The sequence below is a fragment of the Ambystoma mexicanum genome, chromosome 9 (genome assembly GCF_040938575.1).
Source record: "Ambystoma mexicanum isolate Mex_15411 chromosome 9, UKY_AmexF1_1, whole genome shotgun sequence".
NCBI classification, from domain to species: Eukaryota; Metazoa; Chordata; class Amphibia; order Caudata; family Ambystomatidae; genus Ambystoma; species Ambystoma mexicanum.
The window spans coordinates 1,002,488,360-1,002,503,939 of record NC_090931.1 but is presented as its reverse complement, the minus strand read 5'-3'; positions in this window follow the sequence as shown (position 1 = coordinate 1,002,503,939).

The following is a 15,580-nucleotide window of genomic DNA, read 5'->3' as shown; positions in this document are numbered from 1 at the left end:
ACAGGAGACCATGATCCTTATACACAAGAGTCCCATTTCAGCTGGGAGGGCTCCCGATGGACCAGAGGGGGTGCTTTGTGGTAGTAACTGTGGATATCGGAGGGGTCTCATAGGGGATAGTGCTGTCTACGCACCCACCCTGCTTACCCTTGAACTCCTCACTGACCTCCAGGAGATAATGCTTAGAAAACACGCAGACAATTGGGTGCTCGGTGGTTATTTTAATGTGGGGTGATGGATGTAGTCAAGGACAGAACGCACATGGGTAATAGGAATCCGATCACCCAACCAACTCAATTCCTTCGTGACATCACTTGGGTGGGTGGATGTATGGCGAACTTTGCACCTCACAGACCCCAGTTTCTCCTTCTTCAATGCGCATAGGTCTCTGCAGGATATGACACACAGGCTGCAGACAGCTACATATTTAGCCAGGGGCATCTCGGACCATTCCTCTTTGATCATGGCCATAAATCAGGCCTGAAACAAGCCCAGACCCACCTGGAGCCTCAATACACATTATCTTGGGGTCCCTGAGGTGGCAGAGGGACTCACTCAAAAAACAGCAAAATATTTTTTCCTGAATGGAGACTCTGTGGACAGCCCAATAACATTGTGGGAGGATTATAAGGCAGTGCTCGGGTGGGAAGCCCTTTCTCTTGTGTCGTTCCAACGCCGAGACCAGGTCTGTGAAATTGCAGAGAAGGAGGAGGCCACCACAAGGGCCGAAGAGAAGTTCCTTGTTTCGGGGATGGCAGACACCAGGGAAGCTATGATAACGGGCCAGGAAGCCTTAAAGAACCTGGCGCTAGACAATGCTAGGATTGCTCACTGTGCCATGCGCAGTCAGATATATGAGACTGGAGGCAAATCCGGGAAAACCTTCACCTGGCTGGAAAAAAGGGATAGGAACAGGGGTCATGTAAGAGCCATACGAGGGGCAGGAGGAGACCTGCTCCTCAATGACGTTGAGATAGCTGAGGCATTTGCTATGAATGTCTTTACTCCCCCCAGGAGACCATGAAGGATAATGAGGGCTCACACAATCTAGACTCCATCGTAATTCCCAGGCTTGCAGAGCTCCAGACAAGCGCGCTGGAGTCTGAGATCACTAAAGATGAGGTGGTGGCAGCACTATCCCAACTTCAATCTGGGAAAACTCCGGGACCAAACGGTTTCCCGGTGGAGACCTGGAGGTGACTGGGGGAACCGATAATAGGGCACATGCATCACATGTTGCTGCACTCTTGGGCAGAAGGGAAACTTCCTCATGACCTTAGACAGGCGGCAATTATAGTGATCCCGAAGCCCGGGAAACCACCGGACCTCTGTGCCTCCTACAGGCAAATCACACTCATTAATGGGGAGGCCAAGGTTCTTGCCCGGGTTTTAGCCAATGGACTGTTGGGGGTTATTCATTCCCTGGTGCACCCAGACCAATGTGGGTTTATGCCATCCAGATCCACCAGGATGAATCTGCGGAGGGTGCACTTTGCTGTCAATCAGGCAGTCGGGATCAAGGAACCACTCGCTCTCCTTGCCGTAGATTTTGAAAAAGCCTTTGACTCGGTGGGATGGACGACCTCATGGGATATTATGGGTCGCATGGGGTTGGGGGCCAACTACATATCCTGGGTCAAATTGCTGTATGATTCCCCCGAAGCGGTGGTGTGGATGAATGGGATCTCCTCCAGGCCTTTCTTGCTGGGGAGGGGAACTAGACAGGGATGATCATTCTCCCCCTGCTTTTTACACTGGCCATAGTGCCGCTTGCAATTGAGCTCAGAATGTCTAATGAATGGTCGGGATTCGTGTGGCGTTGGGGTGGGGAGGATCAGGTTTCACTCTATGCAGACGATTTGCTCATATACATGAGCAACCCCCTGATCTTGTGTCCTGTAGTAACGACAATCCTCACTGAGTATCAGAAGTTCTGTGGGCATAAGCTAAATAAACAAAATACGGTATTTTTCCCCCTCCACGGTGGGGTCGATGCGATCCGCGACACTCCCCCTACTCGGTCTCCATTTGGAGCTTTGTTTACCTGGGTATCCACATGGGCCCAACCCTGAGGATTTCCTCCGGCTCAACCTTCACCCGGTGGTGAGCAGATTTGAAGCAGATGTTACCCACTGACAGCCCTTTCCACTAAATCTAATGGGCAAAGCCGGCCCTTTTTACAATACTTTCTCTGCCAAGATTCCTGTATGTTCTCCAAAATGATCCACTCCATATCCCCCACACAACCTTCGCATCCATAGATGCTACCCTCCGGGGACTCCTCTGGGGTGGAAAGCAGCCCTGCATAGCCCTCAAAACACTCCAATGCTCAGTCTGGGAAGGGGGAATAGGTTTACCCTGTCTCCGGGGCTCCCACATATTGGGGGTGAGATCAGGTGCATGGGCGAGCGGCAGCCCCTCCGAGTCCTGTATGGGCCAGACAGAGAGATGTCCAATATGCCTGGAATGGTAAAACAAATCTGCAAATTCTGGGTAGAAGATCTTCAACATATTGGCTGGGGTAGAAGACCAACGCTGGGTCAACCCCTATGGAATAACATGTATGTCCCGGAAGTCCTAAAAATGTGCCAATTTACCAGATGGGAGGAGCGGGGATACAGACTTTAGCCGATGTGATACAAGACGGGCAACTTTTGTCATTCGGGGAAATGCAGGACATGTTTGCTATGCCCCCCTAGGGAACTATACAGACATCTACAGCTAACACATGCTCTATGAGCCTAATTCCCGGTTTTGGCAGACATCCCAAAGCGCTGCCCCTGAAGCAAACATCCTTCAGGTCAGGATCCAGGCGAAGCCCACATCAACACTACAGCAGGTAGTTACTGCCTTCAGGACCCAGGAAATGTCTCAGCTCTGGGAGAAGTGGGAGAGGATGATGGGCCCGTTAGAATCGCAAGATTGGGTGGAGACACTAATGTTCGCATGAGAGATCGGACACCAAACTTTGCCCGATACAATACAAGAGGTTGCCAGTCATTTGGTCGAAAACCAAATGATCGAATGCCATTTGGTCGAATGCCAAATGGTTGAAAAAATGGTCGATTTTTTTTTTTTTTTTTTTTTGGGGGGGGGTTCCCCCCAACGCCCCTTTTTCTTTATTTTTTTTTTTACCAACCAAAACGAAAAAAATATATAAATATATAAATAAATAAATAAAAAAATTCGACCTTTTTTTTCCGACCAATTGGTATTCGACCAAATGGTCATTCGATCTTTTATTTTCGACCAAATGACTGGACAGCATACAAGATACTGCACCAGGCCTATCACTCTCGTGCCTCGAATTGGAGGTCGGGGCTGGTGGATGATGGGGACTGTCTCTGTTACCGTAGGTCAGAGGTCAGAAGGAACCTTCTTCCATATGATTTGGGAATGTGATGTTATACAAGACTTCTGGCACAAATGCATCAATGAGATCAGTGGGGCTATGGGTTCTCCGGTCCTGCAAGAACTCTAAATGGCATTACTGGGGATTTGTGGTGAGGTGGAGTATACTCAATATGCGAAAATGTTCATGTCGGTGGCAATGGGACTAGAAAAGAGACTTATAGCCTCCATGTGAGGTGCTCCAGAAGGACTGAGACTAAGTAGGTGGACAAATTAAATGGACCATTGTGTGTCCCTGGAGAAATGTATATATGATGCCTGGGGCTGTCCAGGGAAGTTCCTGCAGGACTGGGGGAAAAATGGACCTGATCTATGTGTACTGCTGGCACCGGAATACCCTTGGCTGGCGGACGCAGGTGCTGGAGGGGGTTCAAATCTTGGATCCTTCCGACCGGACCCTTTCACTCCACCTCGACATTTCAAAGATGAGACATAACTTAACTGTGCAATGCAACCTTGTTTTGTTTTGCTCTTTATCTTGTTTTGTTTATTGTCCTGTAAGTATATACTCTATGTTCGGCAAATCAATAAAAAGAGTTAATTTTTTTTTTAAAGTGTGCATAAAATCATATGCGATTAAATCTTTTAAACTATCCTGCTTAACAAATTATACTGTTTGATTTTCACAGAAAACGAACCAGAGATTCCAGCTTTATTAGTGTATGCAACTAAGTAACCATACCAAGTGTAAACAAATACATATTCTATAAGTACTATCCTGAATTGTAGTACAATCATAAATACCACATAGACTTCAATTATATAATTCCACCATATTACAAATACTATATACCCCCCCTATAGTACCTATAATTACTATACACATATTACTAAAGTGGGTGTGGCCAGTGCCCAGATTCTTGGGGGCATGGCGTACGGACATACCCCCAAGAATCTGGGCTCTCTCCACAACCACCAAAATAAAATTAAACCATACAACAAGTAACCCTTTTTTCACCTATAGAAACAGATCCATATCATCTGTATTCCACTCCTCTACCCTTTCCACACTCTCTTTCAGCCATCAACCCCAAATGTGTTTTCCAAATGTGTTCGTTCACAGTGCTGGCTGCGGACTATCGCAGTGACCGCGGACTATCGCAGCATGTGTATGCTGTTTTTTCACCTATAAAAATAGCCCCATATTAACTTTATTCCAGCCCCTCTTTCGACCACCAAATAACCCCAAATGTGTTTTCCAGACTTTTTACCTACTGCACTCTCCGCAGACACCGATGGCTGTCCGCGGATCCAACTTGGCAGCCGTTCAGAAAAATATGACGCACCTTGCACTTTTCACCATGCAATCAGTGGGTGCATCCAATGACCTTGGATATCACGGCCCCTCGATTGGTCCAGGGGGTGTCCGCGAACTGAATAGGGAAGTAAGTCCACGGACCAGACACAGCTATTAGTAACTTTTTGTTTAACCTACCTTTAGGCCATTGTTAAAGAAACTACTTGACAGATTTGTACCAAATTACACAAGCATGCTTTTAGAAACAAGCCACAGCTCCTGGCACAAATTTGGTGAAAATCCGTCCAGCGGTTTGGGCATAGGCGTGAGCAAAGTTTTGTTTCCATTGCATCTATGATGATTTCCACAAATTCTGGGACACCCTATAACTTTGCCCCCCCACTTGACAAACCAGCACCAAACTTTGCAGAATCGTTCCGAGGGGGCCATATACTTTATATCAAAGTTTGGTGTGCATTTGTCGAGGGGGGGCAAAGTTATAAGCCGCCCAAAAAGTGCTCTTTTTATGAGTTGAGCAACTTAACCATAACTACATGGCCGCTACCGCAAGCCCTCTAATATGACCCAACATGGTTTAAACATCTTCTATGTTCCTAGTGCTCTGTGAGACAATTTCTTTGGCTTTTGCTGAAATGCATTATGGTATTTGTAGTCTCCTAGTCAAGATGGGGATAATAATGCCACAAGTGCATACTTTTTTGCCTAACATAGTTCAATAAGGATTAATATATTTGAGTGACACTATGGTATGTGTACTTTTCAATTTATCTTTATAAAACAGAGTATTGTTGTGTAAAGGAGCAGTTGGATGCCTTTTCCCTAACTCCGGACCCCTCACCGCCATCATACTGGAATAGCAGAATAAGGGCCCTGTGTGAGACTCCATGTGTTATGCCTATACCTCATAAAGTGTATGAGAGACAGTATGCACTCAGACAGCTGTACCGAATGTACCCTCGCACTGAAAGTGTGGAAATATACCATATAGAAGGATGTCAGCATGCACCATTGGACATCATGGAGTGCTGAGTAATATCTGACATGGGCAGAGTGATGTCACAAAGAAGATATACAAAGCCATGCTTAAACGATATGAAAATACTGAAGAGTGAGGATGTAACTGAAGTGACAAGAGAAACATGTATGAAATGAATAAGTAATCATGAATGCAAAAGAAGATAAAGTAACGTGTTGATCAATAAGTGTAAATATGCAGTAATGCAAGGTAGAAAAGATACATATAAGCTTGCTATAGAGGAATATATAACATGGCAAAGACGGACATTGCTGTAAAATGGACGACGGCTCGAGCAAAGTTTCACCTCAACTACCTCAGAAACAGACCAGGGTTGAAGAGTCAGGAGACAGTGGAAGAACAGCTTTGTGTGCAAAACAAACAAAGAGGAGTCGATGTTAGCTTGGGTTCAATTTTTAAGGTATAGCTGCAAAACACAAAGGGAGGCAGACGGATTAGTCATGGACATTAAACATATTTCTCTAAGATTAAATAAGAAGAATACATTTGCAAGAGCCAAGTATTGAACAATTAAAAGTATATAAAGTCTATGCAAGGTAGAGTGAGCAAGTCTCTAGAGGCCAACAGGAGCAATGTCACCCGGTATGATTAAATTAAATAGCAATAAATAAGATGCTGAAATTGACACATTTGTGGCCTCTTCACATGTGACCCAGAAGTCAAAAACAAAGGCTATTGATTAAGCCTTGAATGAAGATAACGATGTGTTTTCACTTCTTTGAATGCCCTAGAACAGAGAACAGGCTACAAGGTCAACTACAGATGGGAAATTCTGGCTCATGACCGGAGTGATGAGATATGATAGACCAATTGGGAAGGTAGAGAGTGATCTGACGTGATTCAAGCACCTGGATTTTGGTTATGTGCTGCTAGCTGAGTCAAAAAACCAAGGGTGGGTGAGAATGCCAACCAATCAGTGGGTCTATGGGGCAACCTGCTATACAATGCTGCATAGACCAATCCGCTGCCATTTTGTTTGATATAATCAGTATTATATGTATTTAGAGATAGTTTGAGGGTTGTCTTATAGGTAAGAGACAGCCAATGAAGCACTTACCTGTATACCTTCTATAAGTAGATATGTTCCCCTAATCAAATCCCTCCTGCTAGTGGGTTTTATGGTTTGGCACGTAGGATGGTGTCATAGATGGTGCATATTGGGGTATAAAATACCTGTGTAATCATGTTTATGTGTGAGTGTGCAAGCATCAGTCCGATCTCTGTCAGACAACCCTGCTTTATTATTTTGACAATAAAGTCGTACTTTGCCATATTCCTTGAGTCTGTCCAGTTATATGGTCTGAGATCTTTATTGGTAATTCCATCTAGCACAAGAGATGCTTCAAGGTGCTCTAGCTCTAGCACCTTGAAGCATCTCTTGTGCTAGATGGAATTCCCAATAAAGATCAAACACCAAATAACCAGACAGACTCAAAGAATATGGCAAAACATTAATTTATTCTTAGTTCCGAAAGTAATGAGACCTGACAAACATCGGACTGATGCATGCACACTCACAACTAACCTTAATTATACAAAGGTCTTATACCCCAATGTGCGTCATCTATGACATCATGCTACGTGGCAAAATACAAAATCTATTGAGGGGAGGAATTGGTTAAGGGAACATATCTACTTATAGAACATATATGATTAGTGCATCATTGGCCACCCCTTATCTGTAGGGCACCCCTTGAATTACCTCTAAATACATACAGTACTGATTATAACAGCCACACTATCAATGGACTGGTCTATGCAACATTGTATGTTAGGTTGTCCCTCAAATACACTGATTGGTTGGCATTCCCATCCAACCTTGGACTTTCGACTCGTTAGCAGCACATAAGTGAAATGAAACGTAGGTGTTAGAATCCTGTCAGACTATTCACTGTTTTCCGAATTAGCCCATCACCTCTCACTGGTAGGCCGTAAGTCAAAGTCTTCCTTTTGTAGTTGATATTGCTGGCTGCTCACTGGCCTGGAACATTCAATGGAGTGTGAGCACACCACAATCTTCGTCTGAGACTTAATGAAAAGCCCTTGTTCTCTTCTTGGAAATCACGTGTTAGCAGACCATGAATTTGTCAATTTCAACCTTCTATTTTCTGCTATTTGATTAAATTATGCTGGGTGCACTTGCTCCTCTTGGCCTCTAAAGACTTGCTCACTCTATCTCATATGAACTTTGTACACTTTTGATTGACCAACAGTTGGCTCTTGCAGATGTTTTCTTCTTCTTTCACCTATGAGGAATGGCCCACATTGAGAGCTTATCCATGTACCTCCCTTTGTGCTCTGTCTTTATTCCTTTAACTAGCATCCTTAATTCTGGACCAACCTTGACTTAGCGTCTGTTCTGCATACAGAAGTATTCTTCTGCGTCTCCTGATTCTACAGCCTTAGTCTGTCTCTGAGGTAGCTTGGTTAAATCAGACACAAGTTGGCGTCCATTATCCTATCATGGCCGTCCTAGCCACGTTATATATATACACCTTTGCAGCAAGCTTCTACATGCCTCTTCTATCTTGTGTAACTGAGTATCTTCTTTGTAGTCATGATTACTTTAACTTTTGGGCACATGTTTCTCTTAGTGCTTAAGTTACATTGTTACTCTTATGTATTTTCATATCGTTTCAACATAGGTTCATATAATCTTCATTATAAAATCACTCTGCCCTCGTCGGATTACATGGTCCATGATGGGAATAATTGTATGCTGACATCATTCCATGCGGCATCCTTCCACTTGCTCAACATGAGGGTACATTCTTTATTGCTGTCTGAGTGCATAGCATCTCTCATACAATCGATGTGGTATGGGAACAACTGAGGGGGTCCCATTTACTGCTCTTCTGCGACTATTACAGTATGACGGTGGTGGGAACTAGTGAGAAAGCATCTACCTGCTCTTCTACAACATGTTGGTGGAGGTGCGAATGGTTCGGTTCTAATCAACCTAGGCCCAGATCCTCAGACCTTTGGCTGCTCCTGCTTTTAGCTAGAAGGCCGCAATGCTTCCTGTGGAGAACAGCGTGCACTAAATCACATGAAAAAGGATAGGGGTGGCAGGTCCCCCTTTGGGGTCCCCACAGGTACAGATGCACCATGGACAGAAGCGAACTGGTCGGTTGAGGGAGAGTCGATGCCAAGGGACTTGAACATTGAAAGTGGCAAAAATAAGGGGGAGGGACTGTGTTGGAAATAATATATATATATATATATATATATATATATATATATATATATATATATATATATATATATATATATATATATATATAAATATATATATATCAGTGAAAAAAACTTTGTTAAAGGGACGTTATGGTTAAGTTGCGCTACTAAAAACCTATGAAATTCAGTGAAAAAACGTTGTTAAAGGGACGTTATGGTTCCAAGTAAAACCGAAAAACCCTTGAAATTCGCCAGTTATGGTAAGCTAAGCAACCATAACTCGCGCCACCACCGTGCACTGCTAAGACTAACACCCAGGACATCAAAGATGACATCACAAATGTCATTGATGACATCACTGATGACATCACATGTGTATGTACTTCTCATGGAATATGTGTAGAAGGGATTCTTATTATGTTGCGAAAAAAGTGTCAAGAATCATTGCAAGAAATTGTCACGCTCACCTGATTCCCACGGAGGCGCAGGTCTGGCTACGAGTGCTGATGCTTCTTCTATGGTGAAGCGCAGGACTCTGAGGATGGACAGGTAGGGCCCCTCTACATTGGCTTCTCTGGCTCGCAGGAATATTCCCCTGTGCGTGAAAAGGGAGTATTACCTACTGACGGAATAATGCTCAAGCCTCCCACTCCCTTCCAACCCTCCACGATACCCTTCCACGATTCCCCGTGAAGTCTCACCTTAGGGTCTGGAAGGATGAGTTCTCCATCCTGCTTCTGATGCAGGGGCGCGTTAAAACCCAGTTAGTTCACTGGATTGAGGTTTGATGGGAGTTCAAATAAGCTTGACTATTCAGGTAAGGCGCTTTAAGAGTTCGGTAGCAAGTTCAAAAGTTCAAGCTAAATAATAATGTTCATTGTCTTATTGCAGCAAGCGCTAACGCTTATGTCTTTTTCCCCTTAGGGGCCGGGGTTCGGAATGCCGGAGATATGGCGCCGACCCGAAGTGAAACGTGCAGTTCCAGTAAATGACAGGTAAGTTCTGGATGAGCGTTCGGGTAATGTCTTTGCATTCGCTCATTCAATGTCTTTGTCTTTTTTCCCCATAGGGGCCGGGGTCCGGAATGCCAGGAAGCGGCAGGACCCGAAATGAAATGGGAATGACCCAACAGGTAAGTCTTAGAAGGAAACTGAGCTTTTCCTATTCCCTTCCTTCTCTCACCTTGTGTTCTTGTCTTTTTCTCTCTAGGCTCTGGGAAGTGGCTGCGGATCCGGATGATCCCTGCTGAAGATGGAGGTGCCCAGGAAAGGTGAGTGAAATGCAGCGCTGCAGCGATCAAAGCGAAATGCTTTTAAAAATGATGTCTTCCCTTTCAGGATCATCGGTGTGATGTCTCCGTGATGCAGCTTTAGCAGGTAAGGTCTTCTTTCTCTCCAATTCTCTCTTAGCAGATGACCCAGGATGCTGACAGGCGTGGCTGAAGTCCAGATGCAGGAGCTGACACGGTAAGCGTCCAGCTGCGAGGAGCAGAACAACGCGAAGCGTGAGTTGCTGATCGGGCGTGGTTTAAATAGTTTTGGAAGAAGTTCCAGGTATGTATCCTTCCACCGATCAGGTATGTATCCTTCCTCGACCACACCCAGGTGGAAAGTAGTCCCACAGGTAAAGTAGTTCCATTCAGGCCTCAAGAGGGCCTGGATGTAGCAGCATGGTCTGCATCAGATAAGTGCACATTAAAACTCTCGAACACATGTCTAGCTTTATGAGCCCGGCACCTAAGGCGCCAGGACTGTGTCCAAAGGGCCCCAGCTTGGGCTTGCTGGCACTTCCCTGGGTGGAATGATGCCTGCCTCTGGGATTGCTGGGTCGGACCTGGCTCCTTGGAGGTAGGCATCATGACAGAAATATACCCTAATAAGTGCATTGAACGATGCATTGATATAAATAGCATCCTATTATGGGGTTCTATCTAGTATACTAAGCTACTCATACAGAAACATAACATTGTGTGCAGCGTACAAGATGAACGTATGATATTCGTAATGTTAATATGTTGAATAATGAAATGATAATTGTTTTCTTAATAGAATTTTGTGTACTGTGAAATATGTAATAAGTAGCTAATAAAACCCATGTATTACATAATTGCATTACTATAGACAAAACACAAAGACACAAGAACACATACCAATATGGGTATATACAGGGAAAGTGAAGTTAGCAAAAAAGCACAAGTAGTAGCAGAAACAATTCATAACTTAACTGATTAGTTTCATGCAAATAAATGATTGCTCTGTTTGAAAGCTGCTATTTACCCTATGTATATGTATCACTTGATGTGATTGGACCCTAAGGAAAGTAGTGTGAGTACAATGTATACAAATATGACCATATACAGGGAAAGTACAGCCATAAAAAAAACAACAGAACTATCAGAAAGTGCTCATAAGTCTAGTGATTATCTTTATGCACAAAAAGGATTGCTGTCTTTCAAGCTTGTGTTTTCCCATATGTATATGTTTCATATGATGTGACTGTACTCTAAGGGAATTACTGTAAGAACCTACTAGAAGGATATGTCTACAAATAAAATAAAATTCTTAGTTTCAGACTGTTACTGAAGAAAACCATGTGGCCTAGATATGTCAGCAAAAGAAATAATAGTGAGCCAGACATGTGATGTCATCAGTGATGTCATCAATGACATTTGTGATGTCATCTTTGATGTCCTGGGTGTTAGTCTTAGCAGTGCACGGTGGTGGCGCGAGTTATGGTTGCTTAGCTTACCATAACTGGCGAATTTCAAGGGTTTTTAGGTTTTACTTGGAACCATAACGTCCCTTTAACAACGTTTTTTCACTGAATTTCATAGGTTTTTAGTAGCGCAACTTAACCATAACGTCCCTTTAACAACGTTTTTTTCACTGAATTTCATAGGTTTTTAGTAGCGCAACTTAACCATAACGTCCCCTTAACAAAGTTTTTTTCACGGAATTTCATAGGTTTTTAGTAGCAAAACTTAACAATAATGACTTTGACTTTATATACATGTCATATGGAACTGAGTAGATCTCTTCTTATGAACTTGATGTCCGCGAACTTATTTAATGTTGGCGGACATGTTCGGAGAACAGTACCACTACCTAAAAACTGTGGGGGGGGGTATGTTTGATTGTTATATCATAATATAAGAACATTTAACAAATTCAAAAAGCAGCACACAAACACATTATATATAGTAATACATAAGAAATGTAACCCATATATGTAACACACTAACCATTCATTTAAATACAATATGTTCTGAAATGGAATATACCACAAGAACATAAATTGGCTTCCAACATAATTACCTCACAAACACAAAAGAACTGAGAACAAGACCAGACCCACTGAATACATAGGACTTATCTTACCAGAAATAGTAAGTGTACTTCATTTTACCCATATATTTATAAACTTTCTGTATTAGATTAAAAAATATATTATCTTTTCTTTTTTTTTCTCACAGAAATGTCTAGTACTCTGGAATGGCTAGAGGACAATTTCCCACATGAAGAAATGTCACAGATAGTGAAACTAATGGTAAACACTTTATAATATAAACCATTTAAATATTATTATTTTGTATACATTTAACATATATATTTTTTTTTTATACAGAGCATAACAAAAAAGAAACTACCTCTGAAGAAGCTGTTATGGAAAACACGCTTGACAACATAAAAGAAAAAATTGATTTACTGTTTACCAATTTTAATAATTTGAAAACTTTTGTTGAAGATCATTTTAAAACAAAAACGTCATACCATTGCCCCACATGTACTTGTCCCTCCTCACCATATCCCAGTCAATTATCCCCAAACCCTCTCCATAATCCAAAACGTTTTGATGAGATTTCCATCCCTTCCTCACCTAATACCAATCATGTTGAAACCCCAAATTCTCCTGTTTTTGTTTCTGTTTCTGCCTCACCTTCTCTGTCATAAATTATTAATATATGTTAAATAAAGTTTAATTTTTATATTGTATTGTGAACAGTTTCCGTTTTTTTTTTAAAAACAATAAAAGTGTCCGCGAACAGTGCGAGTGTTCTGAAATGTTCGTACATAAACGAAAATGGAGGTGTCCTGAAGAACACCACACCTGTTTGTACTGTTCGCTAGCAAGTTGAAACTGTTCTAAGAACACACGTGGTGTCCTGAAATGTTCGTAAAGAAACAAAAATTAAAGTGTTCTAAAGAACACTATATCTGTCCGTAACGTTGGCTATCAACTTAAAAGTGTCCTAAGAACACAATTGGTGTCCTGAAATGTTCGTAAATAAACGAAAATGATGTGTCCTGAACAACAGTACAACTGTTCGTAGTGTTTGCTACCCAATTGAAAGTGTTCTAAGAACACAATTGGTGTCCTGAAATGTTCGTACATAAACTAAATTACACGTGTCCTGAAGAACACTATATCTGTCCTTACTGTTCGCTACCAAGTTTAAACTGTTCTAAGAACACACGCGGTGTCCTGAAATATTCGTTTCACGTGTGACGCACTTTTAATTACTTCAGAACCCGAACAGTGTCCGTAGGACATCAATGCGCATGCGCTAACCAATCTCCGTGCACTTGGTGTCCTGCGGACAGGCGCTTCCTTCGCAGACTAGTTCGCAAACAGATCATATGACCGCGCCCACGCTCATCGTGTGTCCTGAAATGCGCACACTGTTCGTGTCCCAGAACAATTTAAAAGTACATTTTCAGTTAATCCATAATATTTTTCAATAAAATCTCACCATGCCACAAGTCCCACATAGCAATCTTGAGTTTCTATATACCTTTTGAAACTTTCCGATCCTTTTTTTGTGTTCAATCTGTCCGCGCACAGTGCGCATGTCCGCGGACCGCGCACAAGCACCCCTATAAAAGACCACGCCCAAGAGCTTATTCCCATTGTGTTTCTGGCTATTCTTCAGAACACAGTGATTTTTGCTGCCACCTGCAGACTACACCATCATCGACATGGCATCCTTGGCTGCTGAACTGCCACTTGGTGCTGCACCTGCTTCAGCACCACCACCACCCCCTCCACCACCACCACCTCCCCAAGGGCCTGAAGAGGGGAACAGGACTGAGGATGCGGAGGAGGAAGAAGAGGATGATGAGAATGAGGTAGAGGAAATCCCTACTACCCGCACTAGGCGTGAGTCTTGGGTGTGGCAGTTATTTACCATTCATGGGAATGGTCCTAAGGCTCGTGCGAACCATGTTACCTGCAATGAGTGCAAAATGATACTCAGTCGCGGGAAGCACAGTAACTACAGCTTTGGGACCACTACTATGAAGCGACACCTGAGGTCATTTCACTCTGGGGCTATTCGCAGGGTTGTACCTTGCAAAGAACGTAGCAGGTTGATTTCCTCTACTTCATCCTCTGTTTCTGATCCTGTCACCACAAGGACCACCTCTGTGGGACAGCGTCTTTCTCAAGCTGCCTCACAGGCCATACAGAATGCTGATGACCCTTACCTTTCGAGGGTCACAGTTGTATGTATGTACTGTGACACAGTACTCTGCAGGGGGGAGCGACTTCGGAGTGCTTTTGAGACTATCGTCTCAGAGCACGAGAAGACCTGCTCACTACCCAAATAAAACCCACTCTACATCTTCCTCTCTCAGCTCGCCCTTTCTTATCCCTGTGGTTGGTGTCCCCCCCTTTACCCTCCTTTACCCTCCTCTCCTAGTGTGTCGTGTCTGAAAAACCAAAAAAAATACAAAATTACAAAAATCAAAAAAAAATAAGGCTCTTTTCAGAGCCGCCTTTCCCAGTTAAAAAATAGAAGTGAAAATAAATGAAGCAGGGCTCTTTGTATTTTTTAGAAGTCTGCGAACAGTTCGCGAACATTAAAAAAATTGGGTTACTACTCCATCACAAACATTGTAATTTTCTCTGGAAAGAAGTGGTGGCTCTGAAAAGAGCCTTTGGGTGGTGTTTGTAAGTCAAAAATTGTAAATGCTTAACATCTACTTCAAAATCGTTGTTGTAATTCCAAAAAAGGTTGCAATGCATTTTGTACATTTCTCAGAAAAATCTGATTGCCAGCATAAGTAAGATGGACTCCATCTCTGCGAAAAATGTATGTACTACAAAACATAATATTTTCATTGTGAAAAGAAGACATGCCAAAATCTCTTAGAAAGCCACAAACAGCCTTATTAACATTGCGCCTTGCTTTTTCCATTTGTGGACCAAATGAAGAAGAACGAAGCCACATTTATCTCTGCGCAATCCGTGAAAATATCACTTGCGAATTAGGAAACATGTCCATAACCTTCCTCAGTCCTTCTTTCATAGCAAATTGCAAAGAAATTCCAGTCACATGCCCTAAACTGTTCCCTCCACAATGAATTACAATTATGTCTGGATGTTGCTCTGTCTCCAAAGTAGCACAGAGAAGTAGCAAATCCAACCACTTCATTCCACGTACTCCATGCCAGTGTACTTCCACATGTGGGAATCCAAGATCTACAGCTACTCCACAGCTTTCTGCATGCACTTTCAACCAATGTATCCACGAATCTCCTAAAATCCAAACAATCTGTTTTCTGAAACACACAGCCATAGCTATCTTTTGTTCTCTCAGCAAAAAGAGTATCTCAGAAAATCTCTCCTGGCACAACACACCCACCAAACTTTCCTGACCAATCCCTTTCAGTGCTTATTCTCATTTGCATGACTTCTGA